The sequence below is a fragment of the Anser brachyrhynchus genome, assembly GCF_964034855.1.
Source record: "Anser brachyrhynchus genome assembly, chromosome: 1".
Lineage (NCBI taxonomy): Eukaryota > Metazoa > Chordata > Aves > Anseriformes > Anatidae > Anser > Anser brachyrhynchus.
Window position 1 is genome coordinate 54,561,506 of NC_137694.1, and position 18,120 is coordinate 54,579,625.

Sequence of the window (18,120 nt, forward strand, 5' to 3'; positions counted from 1 at the left end):
TGCTTGCACATTTCATACACCTATTTCAAGCAAGGGTGTGAAGCCATTTTTCTTACAGGAATAAGCTCTAACTGTAAGAGTACTGCCCTAATTCTACAGTTGCCTGTGCGTCGGGAGAGCGTACAACTTTAACTGCCTGGTATCATTACTGTAGCACCGCTTACTGCAAGGAGATGTGGCTTTAATCCTGAACAGCAGTGCTATTTTGCTATACGGTTCAAGCAACCCTTCCCATCACACTGCTAATTCATCTCCAAAGATACCCCCTACCATTCTGGCTGATGAGCATCTCTGTGCTTCTGAGAGATTTTTCTTTGGGAATATATTGCTGTGATCTTCTAGCTTCATATTCTAAAGACGCACTGCCAAACTTGATGAGATTAAATATTTTCTTCAAATCCCTCCAAACCTGCCAACTCCCTCTTACACGTTCCCCACCCCATAACTCCTGATTACTGCATTACTAGTCTCACTAGGACTTTTTGTATATAATCAGTTAAGTTCTCCACCTTCTGTCTTTGTAGAGTGATTACACTGAGCCATGCTCATGACATCCCAGATCATCATCTTGACAGCAATTACAACATCACAGGAACTGAACTGCCACAGAAGTGAATGGATTAGCAGAGGAAGAGGCAGCAGATTACAATGGAGAAAGGGAAGTTTTGACCTCTTTTCTTTACTACGAAACAATTCCCCTGGGTTTCCATAGATTTCCTTTAACTGCTTCATGGTTGCCCAAGAGTCCAGACAGAAGAAACTGCTTTACAGCTTCTGTGTTGATGGCTGCTTTGAGGACACAGAGCCAAAGCATGCCTGTTGGGCTGTGTACTGTTCTGCCTCAGACGTTTTTAACGTGGGGACCATGAAATACTTTTTAAGGTTCTGCAGATCCACCACTGTCAAGGAGGCCTCTGTACACCAAACAGCAGCTTGTGCCTTCATTGGGAAATCTAGATGAATATGCAAGACCAAAGAAGTTTGGAGTCCACAGGAAAAGATGAACAGAATATGCTCATCATAACAGCACTTTTTCCAAGCCTGCTCTACATTTATCTCACGTAGGAGCTAAAGATGGCCAGTGACTCAGGGCAAGAACCCATGGATCTTGCAGCCTGACTGCTGCTCTGGAGCCTTTCCCCAGCAGGACCAGTCTCTGATCGCTGTCAGCACCAAGACAGACCTAAGAAACCTTTCTCCTTACTGCTCTCTTGGGAGCCGACACCACCTCTTTGAGCTTTATGAGTTGGTCTCCACCATCATCTGTGAACTGTACCAACCTACACCTGCCACAAATTTGGCACGTCTGATTTTATAGTGAATAGGGCTAACTCTTTTCACAGAGTTCAAATAAAAATAAATATAAATATAATAATAATAGTAATAAAAACAACAGCGAAGTGAAGGCAGAGAAGCTGTGCTAGCCCTAGAAAAAAAGAGCCTCGTCCCAGTCTACAATTTGCTCATCATCATCCCTTCTGAATGCTAACAATTAGCAAAGTCCTCCAGGCTGTTGCAGTGGTTCGCTGTGCTTCCCTGAAAGATAAACATGACAAAACTAGGGGAGCCATTCGTCTAGGTCTTTATGACGATAGTTAATTTTGTCATCATGTTACGAGAATTTGAACTACCGGTAAGCTAAGCAGGGGCTGCGTGGCTACCAAGCCAAAATCAACATGGGCTGCATGAGCTGCTGATTTGCTTCTTCGCTGCATGCAAGCAGTACAGGGAGAAAAGAAACAAGAGAAAGAAAGAGAGAAATAACTCTTCTTCAGTGATTTGAATCCAGTGCTGGAGTGTTCAACAAAACATTCCTTTTCAGGATTTAATTCTCCCTTTGATGAGCACCTAGTGACTCAGTGGGATTTGCTAAGCTTCCATTTGAAGTTAGAGAACAGTATTCTCCTTCTATTTCACTCCCCTCCCTGCGCTACACCCCTTTAATCATGATAAATATACCTAAACATGCTTGATTAAGCCAGACAGAAAATGTGCCCCTAATCTGAACTGATCAGGGCTCTGGAGCTGCCGAAGTGAACCTGCTGTCTCTCTATCAGGCAGAGCGATAAGGGGTCGGTAATGCAGCTCCATTAACTGCTTCCCACAGAATGAATTTTCCCTGACTGCTCCTAAAGAGCCGACACTTGAGGAATGCCGCCTGATGGGAAGTTGCTTCGAACGGTCTCTTTCGGCACAATTGTCGAGCAGCTCCTTCTCGAGCCCTCCAGACGAATACCTAAAGTATGAAAAAATGTAGCCACTTCCTTCAATGCTTTTTATTTAAAAAAAAAAATCCCCTCATACTTTATCTAACTAACTGCCTCTCAATTTTTCTCATCTTTTCTTGGTAAGCTTCAGTGCTGGCTGATATGTATTTTACTGCAAGTGTGTGGTTATCAGAATAAGAATCACGCTCCCGTTGTGCATGTGCGCATGTATGCGAGGGATCTGCCTTGGTGTACAGGTGGAGCTTGTACTTTGTGGTCTCACAGAACATAAGGCTGCAACAGGCTACTAAATCAATAGTTCCACCCCGTGCATTTAGTGTATTTGCACTAATACTGGAGGTGCATTAGAGGATAAATGGATGTAGATCAGAACAAGCGCAAGGATGCACACCCCTGAATTTGATCTGCAGTCCATATATGTGTACGTACATCTGCTTTTTGCAGGTGTAGCCTGCTATGATCTTTATCTTCTGTGAGGATCTAAGCTTATTAAAAGACTGCAGTAGAGTGGGATCAAGGGGGCATCAGACCATGCTTGGGCTCTGTGAAATTCTGGGACTACTCATCCTAAAACTGGTCTGTGGTGTAATTACAAGTACTGTCAAAGCTTCTCTGAATCACACCAGCTGTGAACAGTTGCAGGGAACCATCCTGCTGGCAGCAACAAGTCGGCTGGAGACTTGTTGCTTCTCATACCTCCTGCTGTCCTACTTCAGTCGGTGTCAGAGGTCTGCAAAGCACTATGTGCCAACTATCAGACTTCTCAAATTGATCATACAAGAGACTAGGATGAGGAATGATGCTGTATTTCAGGCACGTTTCCTATCAGGAAGGACTTTCCAAAAGCTGCTTCCAGTGCAAAAGAGTCAGAACAAAATCAAGAATCCGTCAAAATGAGACTAGATTAAATACAACCAGCCTCCACAGACAGTAAAACCCACCTACAATTAGATCCAGCTATTCAAAGGTACTTTCCTTCTATTCGGGTATCAAATATGAGTAAAGTATACTCAAGATTCATTAGCTCCAGCTTTGGCAGTCAGAGAGAGATTTGCAAAACATACGGAGCATCCAATGCACTGTTCTGTAAATCTGAGCTCTTGCACTGCAGCTAAGAGCTGAGCTCTGCTGGTGTCCCTACTCATATGGTCTGCGTGTGAGTACACACTAGATGTGCACGTGAATGCTAAATTCCCTTTATCCATGCAGGACCCTACATTTCACAATGTGAATCAGAAATACAGAAAAAGAGTGTAAATGCTAAGATAGGAGTAAGTTTGCTCCATGCCTTTGGTTCATTTCCAAAACTGTCCAGAAACTCCTCTCTTTATATATAAATGATGAAGGATACAACAGAAGGCTAACATTTCTTTACATCTGAGCACAGCACAACCTAGAGATTTCTTTACATTAAGGCATTAATCCAGTCTGGTAAAAATACCTTTTACTCTTTTACTGGACCCTACTATAGAGCAATACATTCGAGTGGGATATGCGAACAAAATGGTATGAAAATCTGCTAGCAAATACAGCTGGGTACATAGTATTACATTTCAAATCAGCTACTGCATGTTTCTTTGATCGTGCCAGCTGATGGAATTTTATGTAAAACGGGAAGACGAGTGAGATCAGTGAGGAAGCTGCTATTTTCTTTTGTTTGTTTTGTTTTCTTATTTTTGGTTTTGGTAAGACTCATCCTGGCAACACAAACAATCGTGCAAAACTTGCAACTCTACTACTAAAACTGCATTGTGTGCCAATAGTATTTTGCACAAAAGTAGGATTACAGTTAAGTCAGTAAGAAAAAGTAGCATTTCTTTGTCCTTTTAACCATAGAGCTATTTTTGTTCAAAATTGCACCTGTCTGTATAAGCTGTGCTTTTCTACTGAAAAGTTTTTTTCACCATTTTCTTTATATATTTTTCCTCTCCTCTTGTGCTTTTACAAAAGGAAGAAATATAAATGTCGGCTTCAATGTACATTTAGCTACGATAATCTAAACACAAACATAGGAAATCTGATAATTAGGTTCCAAGAGTCCTCTTATCTTGGCCATGTTATATATAATTTCAGCTCACAGCCACATCTGTTCTGAGAAGAACATCTGATAGACTTTTATATAAAGTTTCGTGTTTAAGTAACGACAGAGAAATTGAAACCCTGCTAGAGGTATCTGCCATGTGGCACAGTTAGCACTCTATGGTACCTTCGTTGCATAATGTCACTACTTGCATATTTACATTCTGAGCCTCAGTGCTGCATTAGCTGTTTTTTTTTTCTGCTTAATGGATCTTTATGGCCCAACTTCCATTTAAACACAGCACCCCTTTTACAAGGCTTAAGTGCTACAAAACAGCCTTTCCATAAATTAAAGTCAGCCCGCATGCATCTGCGCTTGGGAATGCTTTTGAAAGGGTTTTAAAAGCAATCAATTACAATAATTCATATGTTTAAAGATGCAACTCCAACAGTCAATCCAATTTTTCTTCTGATTGTAAGGTAAATGTGAGCGCCAGCTTGTTACTATTCCTGGGGTTTGTCTCTGCACGGAAATCGTAGCATTTTAAGTAGAAGTGAGGAACGTATTTCATGCTTGTCTATGCATTTTTTAGTTCACTTGGATTACGATACCTTTGAAATTAAAGTGCAGCAGCAGTTCTTGAATGATTTAATGTGTAGACACTTTTACTCTCAAGTAGGAACAACTTGTCCTTGTTTATCTTAATCCAAAAATAAGTTTTATCAAATTGGAATAGGTTTTCAGCATCTGGAGTAGAAATACCCAGACCACATCCTGATGTAGGAATATCGGTTTCTGAACTGATGTGCAGGCTAAGATGTCATTAAACACGCAAAGTTCCTACAGGCAGAGACGAGACCCCACATCCCACGCTTCCCACTCCTGCAGCATGGGAACTTTCCCAGCAGTGAGACTGATGGGAACCTCACCGGGTAACCCCTGCACACCCTGCACAGCTAATCACAGCCCCGCTCCTCCAGCGAGCGAGCGAGCGATCGATTGCAGCTCTGCAGCAGGGAACCACGCAGCCGCCAGACTGCTCAATAGATTGCATGTGGCAAAAAGGGAACACTGCGCAAAGGGTGTGAATGAGTCATTCGACATTTGAGGTTGACTGAAGTCATTCTGCTACATTTACTTCTAATCTCAATGTGCTATCCACATTTGCATGTTATGCAGGATGGGAAGAAAGATATTTACATTTTTTTTCTCTATAATACACATGTGGAAAACAGCAGGCTGCATGCATGTGAGAAAGTGGGATTACATGCATGTCTGGGTGAACGCAGCAGCCAGCAAACTGCCTCTTCTGCCCTTGTACGAGAGCAGGCATTCTGCATGCAAGCCTGAACACATCTGAGCAAAAGTATGTTTGAACATTTGTATCTCTAGGGATCTGATTATAAATGAAAGATGTTCATTTGCAGTATGCCTGAACGGAGGAACAGAGGTCCCGCGAGCACACTTCGGGTGATGTGTGTCATGTTTTCCTTGGCAAACACAAATCTGAGCAACTGTGAATGAGTTGGTCTGCGTATACTTGGAGGGAAGGTGCATGTGGGTGACAGGGAGCACCCAGGAGCAGGTATCAGCTGAATCTGGAATTTAGATATTAGTCAAAAATCAGCAGCAATGAACCACCGATTTAGACTTCAATGGAAATAATATATGGAAAATTCTTAGTGTGAGCTGGCCTAACATTATGCTCCTTCACTCTTGGTTGTACTTCCAGCTGGAAGCACAAGTTTGCAGAGTATGACTGCTTATAGCTCCCACTGAAGTCTGAGCCATGCATATTTAGCAACTGTAAGTATTACACCATTTTAAAACACATGCTCACCTATGAGGCTTAGGATCCTCAGTTCAAGCCCTTGGGTTTGAAATTCTGGACAAAGACAATGATTTAGCCCTTACTTAAGAAAAAAAAAAAAAAAGCTATCACTATGAAGATCCTGGTGAAATACTGTAGAGAAAATATTTTCAGAAGGTGAAGGAGGCGAACCTAAAAGATGCTTCATGAGACTACTCAAGGTTATGTCGCAAAGGAGGATGAAGATGGAGAATCTGGCTGAGATATGGAAGCAGGGGGCCACACTTGAACTAATTCTGGAGGAGATGAAACATCACTTGAGTGGGGCAAGCAGGGCACTGGTATCTCACCTCCAACTAAGAGCAGTCAGGTTTGGTTTTGCACAGAGCTAACAATGTATTTGCATCCAAAGCAAGACTTGCAGCATGTTACATTGGTAAAGGGTATTGCCAAGATCTGTGTTATTATAATTAAATTTTTTATTGGTAGTGTCCAAGTTATTGTATTCTTTAAATTAAGATTTCCTTACTGCTTAACGCACTGCAGATCCTCCCTACCCCGGCACCTGCACCTCTATTCTGCAAGTTATTGATACCGCACTCAATTAACCTTGTGAATATGTGCTGGACATTGCCTCTCTCAGATTCAGTCATTCTTGCTCAAAGCCACTGTTTGCATACAAACCACTGAATGGCAGTACTTAAACCTCCAAGTAAAATTGCTTTAATGGAAACAAAAGTGTATATTCATGACATTTGTATTCATATTAAGTCTCATATGTTTCTTTATCTGAAAGCCTAAACATTGGGCATAGCCTACACAGATTCTGCCCTATTAAATAGCGAAGTGTGTGCAATTTTGATTAAAAAAAAGTTTACAAAAATATACTTTTCTATTTATTTGGGTTTCAACTGCAGGCATATTATTTCAGTTTCAACCTATCCACTATGCTTGTATTGGTTTTGTACATCAGATAAAATGGAATGAGCTGGAAATCCAATCTTAATTACTGAGTCCACTCCAAGACACACTTATTGAGGTACAAAGAGTTGCAATAGCCATTGGAAGTGGTGGGAGAGAATCTACACAAAAGGACTCAGGTGATCAGGACAGCGGCACAGCATGATCTACGGCAGCTACAAATCAGTTCACAGACACTCTGAAAATCAGCTCTGGTCCCACCAGCTCATGCAATTGTGAGAGCGCAATTGTCTTACCTCAGCTTTGCTCTCAGGCTCAGACATAGGCGTGCAGACTTCTAAAAAAGCCAGCTGTTGCATTCAATGTTTCACTATGGTTTATGAGGAGAGGACAACATGCTATTTCTTCCATAACACAATAAAACATCACAGTCAGTTGTTCCTATAATTATTCTTGCAAACACACTGTGCTGACGGGAGCATTGTCACCTAAGAATCACCTCATGAAAGAGTTGAAAAGAAATTATGATAATAATATCGCTGGTCTATTGCATCGATTGTGGTGTTTCGATGTTATACCTGTTTTCCTTATTCTTTGGACTGTCTTCCCTATACATAATGCAAACTACTTGGAGCAGCAGGCGGTCACAGATGGTATTCTTCCATATGGTGCAACTTAACAAGAACCAATGGGTTGGGACTCTTTATGGAATCATACAACAATTAGATTAAAAGGGACTTGTGGAGTTCACCCAGTTCAAGGCCCTGCTCATGGCAGGGATAACTTTGAAATTATATGAGATGAGGATGCAACCCAATTTTTCTACAGTGACTACTCTAATGCAACACCGGTCTCAATCAGGCAATAAGAAGTTATGTACCTGTGTAGATCAAAGACATACTGAAAATCATGTAGGTACAAAATGTTCATTAAATGATTCAAGTTTTCCTTTCACTATGTACCATAAAAGATTTAAAAAAAAAATTAAAAAAATTTTCATATTGACTTCAGTGCTAGACTCCAATTATCCAGTTGCATATTATCAAAACACACATTAAAATAATCATTACAATTATTATTTCCTGAATTTTGTATGCCTTCCACTTTTACAACATAACTTTAAACTACATAACTTTAAAAAGATCACTGTTTGTAGATAGAATTCTGAAAAAAAAAAAAAAGGCAAAAGAGGAAATAAAGAAATTTCAGAATGAAAAAGTTAAAATTTCTAGATTAGACACAGCAGATAAAAATTACCAGGCTAGACACTGCAAGACCATCTATGTCATGTACCTTATACAGTTTTCAAGAGGTGCTCCTCTTCTACATACCTTAGAAAACCTGCAGAAGACAGTTTTGAGAGCTGTGAAGTGTAGGAACTGTGCAGCTCTCACCCTTCAAGATGCATCATGAATGTGGTAAGGGCTCTGCAGTGGGAAACCAGCCAATGGTGAGAATTACTCATCACAAGACTTAAGCAAGGTCCATGTACTTCTCCAAGACTTATCCCCTCAAAATAGGGATTAGTGTGATTACTTCACTGATGGACTAGATGAATTTTATTCAAACTGAATAAATTAAGAACATTTTCAATACTAAACTTCCGCTTCCATATATAAAAAAAAAAAAAACAAAAAACAAAAAACAAAATACCCAAACCCCTCTGCTGACTGCACTTCCATTTTCTGTTCTGTTTTCTACCAGTTTCTTCTACTCATATCTATTTTACTTGCTATCAGATTTAAGAAACTGTAATGTTCAGTTTCATTACTATTGCATATCTTGCGATATTTGATTACAGTACGTTGTCTCTTTAGTCTTGAAGATGAGCTTTGCAGTTTAGCTTGCAGCTTTTCAAAAATTAAGCTATATTTAATAAAATGATTACCTTTGGAACAGAAGCTAATCCCCAAATATCCTGAAAAAGCATTCACTAAATTTTGGCGTACTCTTTCTAGGTTGCTCAGTCTGAAAATGGTTGGACTTCACAGCCGGTCAAAGAAAGAGGTAGGTGCTCAGCCCTTCCCAAGCTGAAGCCAATTATGTGTTGGAGATTGTATAGCAGAAGTTGATGCATTTTTCACCACCCCCTTAGAAAACGTCATGCCAGGCTTATTTAGACTGAACAGAAGAACATTTCAAAAAGAACATCCTGCTCGAAAGCTAAAAACATTTCATACAAAAAAGTAAAACTAACCATACCAAACAGAAACAGTTCCAAACAGCACTAATTCATTAAGAAAATAACTGCTGTTCACCCCGAGAGACTTCCACCATGTTTCACAAACCAGGAATTAAATTCAGCCTCACTTTGTATTTCTTTCATCCTGATTGGCTTCATCAGAGGGGGATGCAGCAATGCTGGGCAGGGTGCAGGGGCCACACACTGCTGTAGTTTCTCCCTGGTGTGTTTTAAAGGATTACAGCTGCTCCTTCGGCTTCTCTTGCTAGCACTACCCAGCAGTTTAATTAAGAAACCCTATTATGAGCTCTTTTCTTGCCGCAGCCTCACTGAGAATTGTGCTTCTCTGGACACTTCTGGTATACAGTAGCTGAGCCAGTAAGCCTGAATATTAGAACATGACAACTGTGTCCTTCGACCTCACATTTGCCCCGGAGTGTACCTCCAGTTTGGCTGCCACTTTCTCTGCCTCTGTATCTATCCCTTCACCTAACAATGAAATCCATCCTCCAGTGCTTTTCAGCAGTGCACAGCAGGTTAGGAGCAGAAGCAACAACTGCCCAATTAAAATCAAAATGTCAGATGTGCAGAAGGCAAACTGAAATCTGCCTGGGCTATCAGGGCAAACACCTTCAGACTTATGCAATTAGCCGAAGGACAATTGATGACCACAGGTAATCAAGCTGTGGTGGAGGGTCTCACTTGCACGAAGTGCGTTAGGACAAATCATTCAGCACTGAGGCAGAAGGAAGGGCTCGATTCTCTCTGAGTCACTAACACCATCTCCCGAAGTGCAGAGAGTTTCCTTTGAAATCCCCCCTAAATTACCAGATGAAACCAGAAGGTGCCTAAAAGACTCAAAGCAGTTGTTACAAGTGTGCTACCATTCTCAGTGCCTCTGGAGGCTGTAGCATACAAAGAAAGGCAAAAGCCATGAAAGCTCTTTAGCTGGTTATGGAGAGGAAAGGAATCCTTCAGCTGAGTGGCACCCCTGTTGATTTACTACAGTGATTCAGTGATAATATAGGTAAAAGCAGGTGTGGGGAGCTTTGAGGTTCTACCAAAGAGATGGAGAGCAAGCCAGAAAAAGGAACTCTTATTCAGGAGTTCTAGTGGCCACCAAAGAACTGTCCCCAAGCCACTACCCTGGCAGGACAACACTGAGGGAGCTCCTCACTCAAACAAGCCCTTCATCTTTCCTCCCCTCTACTTTCCACACTTCATTTACCTTTCTCTTTAGACTGGGAGCTTGCTGAAGCCTGGGTCATCTTCTGCTATGACTTTTATGACTTTACCTTCATTGCAAGAACTGTTATTTATTTATTTTTCATCAAGACAGCTATTGTATAAATTATTGGGATTATTACCTTGATGTAGCTGTTGGAGGTACCTTCCAGGCAGGTGTATTGTATTGACCAAAGCTACCCACCCTGCCACCAAATCACCTGTGCTTTCTGCTCCCTGATACTCCACACTGAGGAATAGACCTTGAGTAAACCACTTGAATATTATGGAATTGCCTATTTTTCACAATGGAGAAATAACCTCTGCCAGTGCAAAGGATATGGTGTCAACAGTGTCTGAAAGTCAGCTAAAGCTCTGCTGTGAAGGAACTAATTAATAATAGAGCTCAGGGTGCTTAAGGAGCTGACCCTCAGAAGCTCTGGAGATTTAAGAAAGTATTCCTAAACCCATTCTGAAGTTACAGTTATTAATGAACAATTAATGTCTACAGACATCATCCTGTGTTTGCTTCAACCCTGCTTCCCACAGTGACCTTAACAGCCAAGGGTACCAAATCAGAACAGTATTGAAAAATCAAAATAAAACTATGGAGGTACTTGCCATGTCTGTGTACTTACAGCTGAGTTGAGTCTTATATTCAAAATTAAAAGCCAGTGTTTTCTTTAATGTATGAGAAGCATCACATTCACTGAGAATTACAACACTAACTGTAAGACCACATAATGAATTTTCTGAGAATTTACAAGTAAATCTACTAACTAATTTAAGAACTAAAATTAATTTAAAATATAGATTCTTGAAGAATCTTGACGCTTTGGGTTTGATCTTTTATTTATTTCTCTAAACTTGATAATGGATTAATCCAGATCTTCATTCTACTCAAAGATCACAAAAATCTTGCATTGAAAACATTTGAAGGTTTTCCCAAAATTGGTAGCCTTTTTACCTCTATCTTACTTCTTTATCAAAAAATTCCCCTTCAAAAAACCCTGGTGTTTAATTTTTTCCTTCAGGGGATGCTACAGAGGGACTTTTCAAGATACCCGAGCTGCCCACAGCTAGCATGGCCCTTTCGAATTGTTCATCGCTTCATGCCGGGATTGTCTGCAGACGGCAGAGACTCCATCGTCTCTCGTCAGGGACACTTGGCTTCACTTCTGTTGGAGACAGAGGGAAGCAGCTGCTGCTCTTAATGATGAAACTCCAACTGTGCGCAGCGGTATCAGCCCCACTGAGAACTGCCTCGTCGTGATGTCGTGGGAAAGAAAAAATATTTTCTTGAACATCATTTAAAGCTGCTCTGACATCACAAACATTCAGAGGCTTTGATTATTGCATGGGCTCATTACAGCAAAAGGAGAAGATAGCATTAAACCATTTAGGCATGTATTACAGCTGTAATTACTTGGAATACAGGAGATGGAAACATACACTATACCAAATCGCTAGGCAAAGGGTGCCACTGCAGTACATCGCTCCTGCTGAAGGTAATGATATGATTATGACAACACCTATATAATCTTCAGCAATGTAATGTTGCAATTCTATTCATTCCCTTCTCAAAGTATTTAATGACTTCAATGAATTAAGATTCTCCTTCTGTTCAAGACAGGAAAATACGTTGAGACCAGATTCAGTTCTCCTATATTGTAGAGAATCAGGAGAATGTTTTAGTTTGATGGATTGAATCTCAGAGATCTGGTACACTGTCAGGATTACCAAAAAAGGAGGAGCCAAACACATTAGGGTTCAACAAAGGCATTATTAATCTGTTAGCATAATGATAATGCAACTTGAAACTTCACACTGTAAAATAATCGCCCTGTTAGAAAGTATTTGTTCCATCCATGCGAGAGCTCTGCATACCCAGCTGACAGAGGGCCGGGTCACCTTTCTCCGAATCATTATGTTTAAACCACTATTTGGGTAGCACACGGGACGTGATAGATGGATAGTCTGATCTGGTACAGCAAATCCCATGTACAAACAGTCAGACAGAATGCCTCCAGTATCTTATCTTTAGACGCTACACACTTCTGCATGAAAAACAATTATCAGAGCACATTCATGCACCAAGATAATTTTAGAAGTTTGCCCGCATCCTAAGATAATCCCTGTTTAGTTTGCAGGGTTAAGGAGTGTGTCTCCTGTGCCAGAACTCAGCTGTAGCTTGGAGGGGCTGCGACCTAGAAACATGATGTTGTTATTTATGTAGCTAGATTTTAAAAATAAAAGAGAGATGCCAGAGCTCTGAGGGTTGAAGTTTTTACTCTAAGGGTTACTGGCAAATTTGTCACGATGAGATAATAAAAAATAAATAAATTGGGGAACTAGAAAGAAACGTCTAGAGAACACAAGGCATACAGTGCCTCAGGGAAAAGAATGGCATGCAATTATAACCATACACTGCTCAGAAAAGATAAAGCTGCATGTAAAAAAGGTTATAGACTTGGGGAGAGGGAAGAAGGATGGATGTTGGAGCTCCAAGAGGGAGGAAAAAAGGATTTCATCATGTATTGGTGCATACTGCTCATTTAGGCATTCCAGTCATTTTCTTTCATCTCATAATATTTCACAGTATTAACCTATGAACTCAGTGCCAGCATAATGAGGCCCGTCTTAGCAAGCTTATTCCTCAAAGGTTAGTCTCCCATGCTTAGATGTTATTTAAATGGTACTTTAGTGTGGTTCTCTAATCAGCAAAACAATTTAAAAAAATTAAGGCTACAGGAAGAACTCAGACCCTTCCAAGATCACTTTTTTCATTCTCATCTATTTGAAGCTAGCAACAGTATTTACTGTATTTCGGAGACAGTATTCTGGGCTAAAGCCAAAAGAAGAAAAGATGCCCTTCCTCTCACCCAGATTGTGCAGCTAGGTAAGCCTGATATCCCTGGCACAAGAGGGACCAGAGATCAGAAACATCCGAGTAAAGCATCAACCCACTCAAATGGCTATATCATGGGAATCAGTTTGTACCTCGAAACATGAAGGTGATAGTACCTACTACACTTGTTAGCCTAGCTAGTATCACTACCAATTCCACTCATGTTTGCACAAGCCCCTCCCTTTTCCACTCTCTTTTTAAACAGTGCTTATTTGAAATCACATTTAAAATGAGACTGTCACTATAAAACACAGAAAAAAGGCAGCCTTGTCTACTGATTAAGAAAAAAGACCAAGAATCCAGTTTCCAAGCCCAGCTCAGGTAAAGCTTTGCTGTGCACCTCCAGACAACTTACTTGACCTCTCTGAACTGTAGGACACATCTATAAAGTACAGTGTAGTCATACACGGAGGTACTGACATGGGCTGCGGTTATGGCTTTTGAGCCATAAAGCTTGATTCTCAGAAGGCCTGTTCATTTTTGCAGGTTGTCAAGTTAGTTAAGCTAGTATGGCTTTAGTACTTCTGATATCTCAACGACTTTACATTCATTTACATAGGTCTGATTATAACTATATAGTAAGAGCATTCATACTGACCCGTCGTAAGGGCAAACAGGTAAAATTCCCATCAATAGCCAAAAATCTGTGCAGACATTAAGAAGAAAGGTTTATACAGGAAAACTAAAGTTGCTGCCGCATAACTCCTGATAGCAATACACTTCATTTGGTGCTGCCCAAAAGTACGAAGAATGGTGGAAAACTTAGCTGAGAAAACTAAGAAGTCTCCTTCAAGGGAGCTGCAAAATACAGATTTTTGAAATACGTCAAGGGATTTATGGATGCCATTTGTGCTGACTGGAACATGGCTTGCAGCCAGCCGTGAGCCTCAGATCAAGTGTGTGACAACCATCATATTCTGCGTAGCATTTTAAGGAACTGAAAGAAGACAGGATAGTTACATTTCTCTTACACTAAAACCAGACGCTGGAGGGAAAGGAGAAAGGTAGAGGAAGATAGGGCCTTATTATATCGTAAAAACGAAAGAAACTAAAACGAGCCCCAAACACATAGGGATACCAAGTGGTGGTAGAAGTGCTTCATTACTGGTAAAACATAAGGCATTTCTCTAGCCACAGTGGTCGGGCCCTTCTGACTACTTATATCAGAGGCTAAACTTGGCAGCGAGTGTATTTTATGGTGTATATCTTACAGCTCCACTAAGAGGAGAATTTCAAGTGAAAATACTGTTAGGGGAAGAAACATAGTGAAGGGGATGAAGATCATTTTCATTATGTCAGGCAGTAAAAATAAACTAAAAGAGACTGCCTACAGCAGTAGTTCCAGACCTGTGGCTTAATAGCAACCCCTTGCCTGCCAAACTTTCAGATATTGCTTGTGGCCACAGAGAGCTGCTGTCAAGCTGCAAACTGATGGGGAGGGCAAAGTGTAAGATTGTATGGAGGGCATTACTTCCTCATGCTGCTGCCCTTGAATCAGCGAAAACGGAGGGCACTGGCATATGGTTGCAAGAGTGAAAGGTAAGAAGTGTGGAAAAAAATATTCTGTATGACTAGGTAAGGGAAGACAAGGTTTGAAGAGAGAAGTGATGTCTTTTATTATAGAGTAATGGCTATAACTTACGAAAACCAGACAGGCTTCCAGACATACTATACCTTCTGCAAACTAATGTGAAAAGGTATATGAGATCAGGACAGACAGCTAAGTTGAGCAGCAGAGCCCTGGTACTCTAGGAACTGTAAAAATTCTGTCTTGTGAAAAGCCAATTTTTGTTTTGCCCTGGAAGATACCTCAGTCGTAACAATTTTAGAAGCTGTGTATGGAGAGGAATAGTAGAGATAAAGCTAACTTCCAAATCCAGACAACAAAATTAAGCCAAGTTTATATGGGTACGTTTCACATTGCCTATCCAACCATCTCCAGGTCACTCTGTTTCCTGCACACAAATGGGAATGACATACAGGGCTATTTTGTGTTTAATCTCTTATCTGGGGAATTACCAAATTTGGATGCAAGAAAGAAACAGAGGTAAATATCACTTGACAGGAAAGGCTGAGGAATTGACTCAGTTTTTTCAAACAAAAGCAGTTTTGTTTTTTTTTTTTCCCTTCACATGTTTTCTTCATATCTTTTCCCCAATTCATTTCACTGTCACATCACAGACAGGGTTCATGACATATTGACAGACCTGGGAGCAGAGGCTAAAGTATGGGCCATGCTAAAACACAAACAGCGGGCAACTCTTCAGGGTTTCTCACCCCAAAGCCCAGCTCTTCCTGCCATAGCCATTTACTAGAAACTCAGTTAATACAAAACCTTTCTTCTCCAGACAAGTATGCGACAGCTTCTCCTACTGTTGCTGAAAAGAGTTTACATTATTATTTTTTCTAGAAAAATTTTGTACTAATACGCACTACTAAATAATGTCCTGGAGACTGATATCCTTTTGCTCTGAAGTGAACTGCAAGACAGGTCAAGCGGTACAAGCATTCTCCATGCACACAAACATACGTGAAACATACAAAGACCATGCCACGCAGCTCTCTAACATGCCATCCTAACAAAACATCTCATACCAGTGTTGCATATTGCGCTTACAGTCCACCAAAAAGCTTTATAAGAATGTTAACGAAGCAGTTAAGGAGAAATTACATTCAGACCTTGTCCCTTGAGACCCCAGCACATTTCACAGGAGACATCAAAAAGAGGGTCAGTGATGCCAGATCTGCAGTTGCCAGAAGCATTTTTTCTTTCTAGGCATCTTGCCCCAGTCAGTATGATCACACTGGGTGTCTCGGAGACACAATAGCCTGATCTCTCTCAGGGCAACCTTAAAGTTTCTGGGAAATCTGGATCTCCCTTTGCTTTGTCCTTCTGACTATAAAACAATACAAAAGAAAACATTATTTTCTCCTTCCAAACACATTCCTGATCCCCCATTGACAAACAGAAAAGCTTGATGCAGCTGTGGTGGAAGTGAAAACACACTGAATTCTCAGCCTTGCATGTAAGACCTTCCTTGTTAAACTCTGCAGAGAATGTCATGCTAGTTTAGCCAACACTACTCTTAAAACTTCATAGCAAAAGAAGCAAGGAGTCAAGCAGATCTGTACCTTTGAGGGCTGGTGGTTGCACTCTGCTGTTTCAGGATCTGTGCTGAGACAAAGCGGTGGGGAGCAGTAGAAGTTTCATAACAAGATAACCAACTTGCCTCCTGCCTTCAGTGCCAGTGCTCAGCACGGGTTGAAGCCTGCAGAGCCATTCAGGACACACAGGTCTTCACTGAGGCATCTTCACCTCTCCCTCGCCAAGCACAGCCAATCAAGCCGGCAGGGTGCAAACCGCAAACCACGCAGGAACTCGCAGGCACGGCAGCTTACATAGCCGGGTGTGGGGCTCAGCTTAGTGCGGTTTTATTCTACTGCCAGGGTAACAGCTGCTCGAGAGCAGTTTCTGTGAACGCTACAGCTGTTCGCCACTCCAGCTGCATCTCAAGCGTTGGGGCACCCCATAACTTGCTCAACGCTTGGGTATTTAATGCATCTGTCTGGAAAATACCAGACGCTATTGGACACAAGCAGTGATTCACAGGAGCAAGCTACCAAGTGTGTCCTGAAAGATACCCTCCTCTCTAATATAGGGTGATGTGTGGTCATAAACTACCAGCGTTTGAACTTGTGAGGCACCTCTCCTGCCATATATCCCCCTGATGTGGCAGAGTCCGCAGGTCACACAGTGCACCTACACGTGAGAAGATGCATCTCTGTAAGAAAATACAAGCAAACAAAAGGATCATCTTGAGCAGCACAGACATGGGCCAAGAGGGAGACAATTTAAAAAAGCATCCAGGACTTCAGCAGGCTCCAGGATTATCATCAATAGGGGAGCTGTCTTTGAGCTGTGAGAAAAAGGTATGAATATCTGACTGTTATTAAAAAAAAAAAAAAAAAGGCACATCTGTTTATTTAGTTGTTGCACCAGTTTAGTCACTAGCAGGGGTGCACTGCAGGAGGCTGATGGCCTGAAGAGAGCAACTGCCATCTACGTAGAGCGCTAAAGACTTGCCTGGCCAACGTCTGTGCTACGTCTCTCTCAGATGGCAAAGTATTTATGGACCATGTAAATGCAAGGGGAAAAAAATGTGTAATTAAGGTTTCTCCCCAGGTGATTAAAGGCTGAAAGTACACTGTGGGGCCACTGAATAGGCTGTGCCACCTCACAACTCTGCCATGGGCTCCATCCACCATCCCCACATAAAATGGCGGCGGTCTCCCCTGCCCCAGAGTAGAGGGAGGTGATGGCCCTGCCCAGTGCTTGTCCTGTCCCCATCGGGGCTCTGCCTCACAGAAGTCTTTTATTTTCTTTCATTTTCTTCCCACAGGGCTCCAGTCCCTCCTCCAGCCTGAGGGCTGCCAGCGGCCTGTGGAAGAAGGGACATTGGTGGGAAAAGTTGTTACTGGAGGGCAGGAGCCCCCTTAGGAAACACAGCCCTTTCCCTGGCCCACAGCCATCCGGTGCTGTGCCTGCGGCAGTTAGCACCGGACATTTCAGAGAAGAGTAAAAAAGACTTGACATCAAGTGAAATTTCTCCCTGCAGCCATCACTCAGAGACCGCTTGAAATCATAGCCTAAAAACATCATCTAAATTCTGCCTGGTTGACTGTAAGCAAGGAAAGGACTGTTTGCTGAAGCTGAAATAGATTTATAAGTTATCGAGTTCTTGAGTGAGTGATATCCACAGTCCCTGATTTCTTGAGGCCACTTTTCTTGTCCTTGTACCGGTTTGAGGACCTGGATGGGATTCTGTT

General features: G+C 41.6%; 1 protein-coding gene across 6 annotated transcripts in view; it reads right to left on the minus strand.

The window, feature by feature from the left end:
* GRAP2 (GRB2 related adaptor protein 2) overlaps nt 1-18,120 on the minus strand; it is a 103,959-nt gene that overhangs the window by 21,924 nt on the left and 63,915 nt on the right. The window contains exons 1-2 of one of the 6 annotated variants that reach the window (XM_080554936.1): nt 9,182-9,261; nt 8,311-8,406 (exon numbers count right to left, since the gene is read on the minus strand). The exons of 1 other annotated variant lie outside the window; for it this stretch is intronic. The gene's annotated coding sequence lies outside the window, so the exon portion shown is untranslated. Of the gene's footprint in view, nt 1-8,272; nt 8,407-8,867; nt 9,107-9,181; nt 9,262-16,425; nt 16,563-18,120 lie in introns of those variants that run through there. 4 more of the 6 variants (XM_080554937.1, XM_080554932.1, XM_080554934.1 and 1 more) reach the window with 4 other exon arrangements.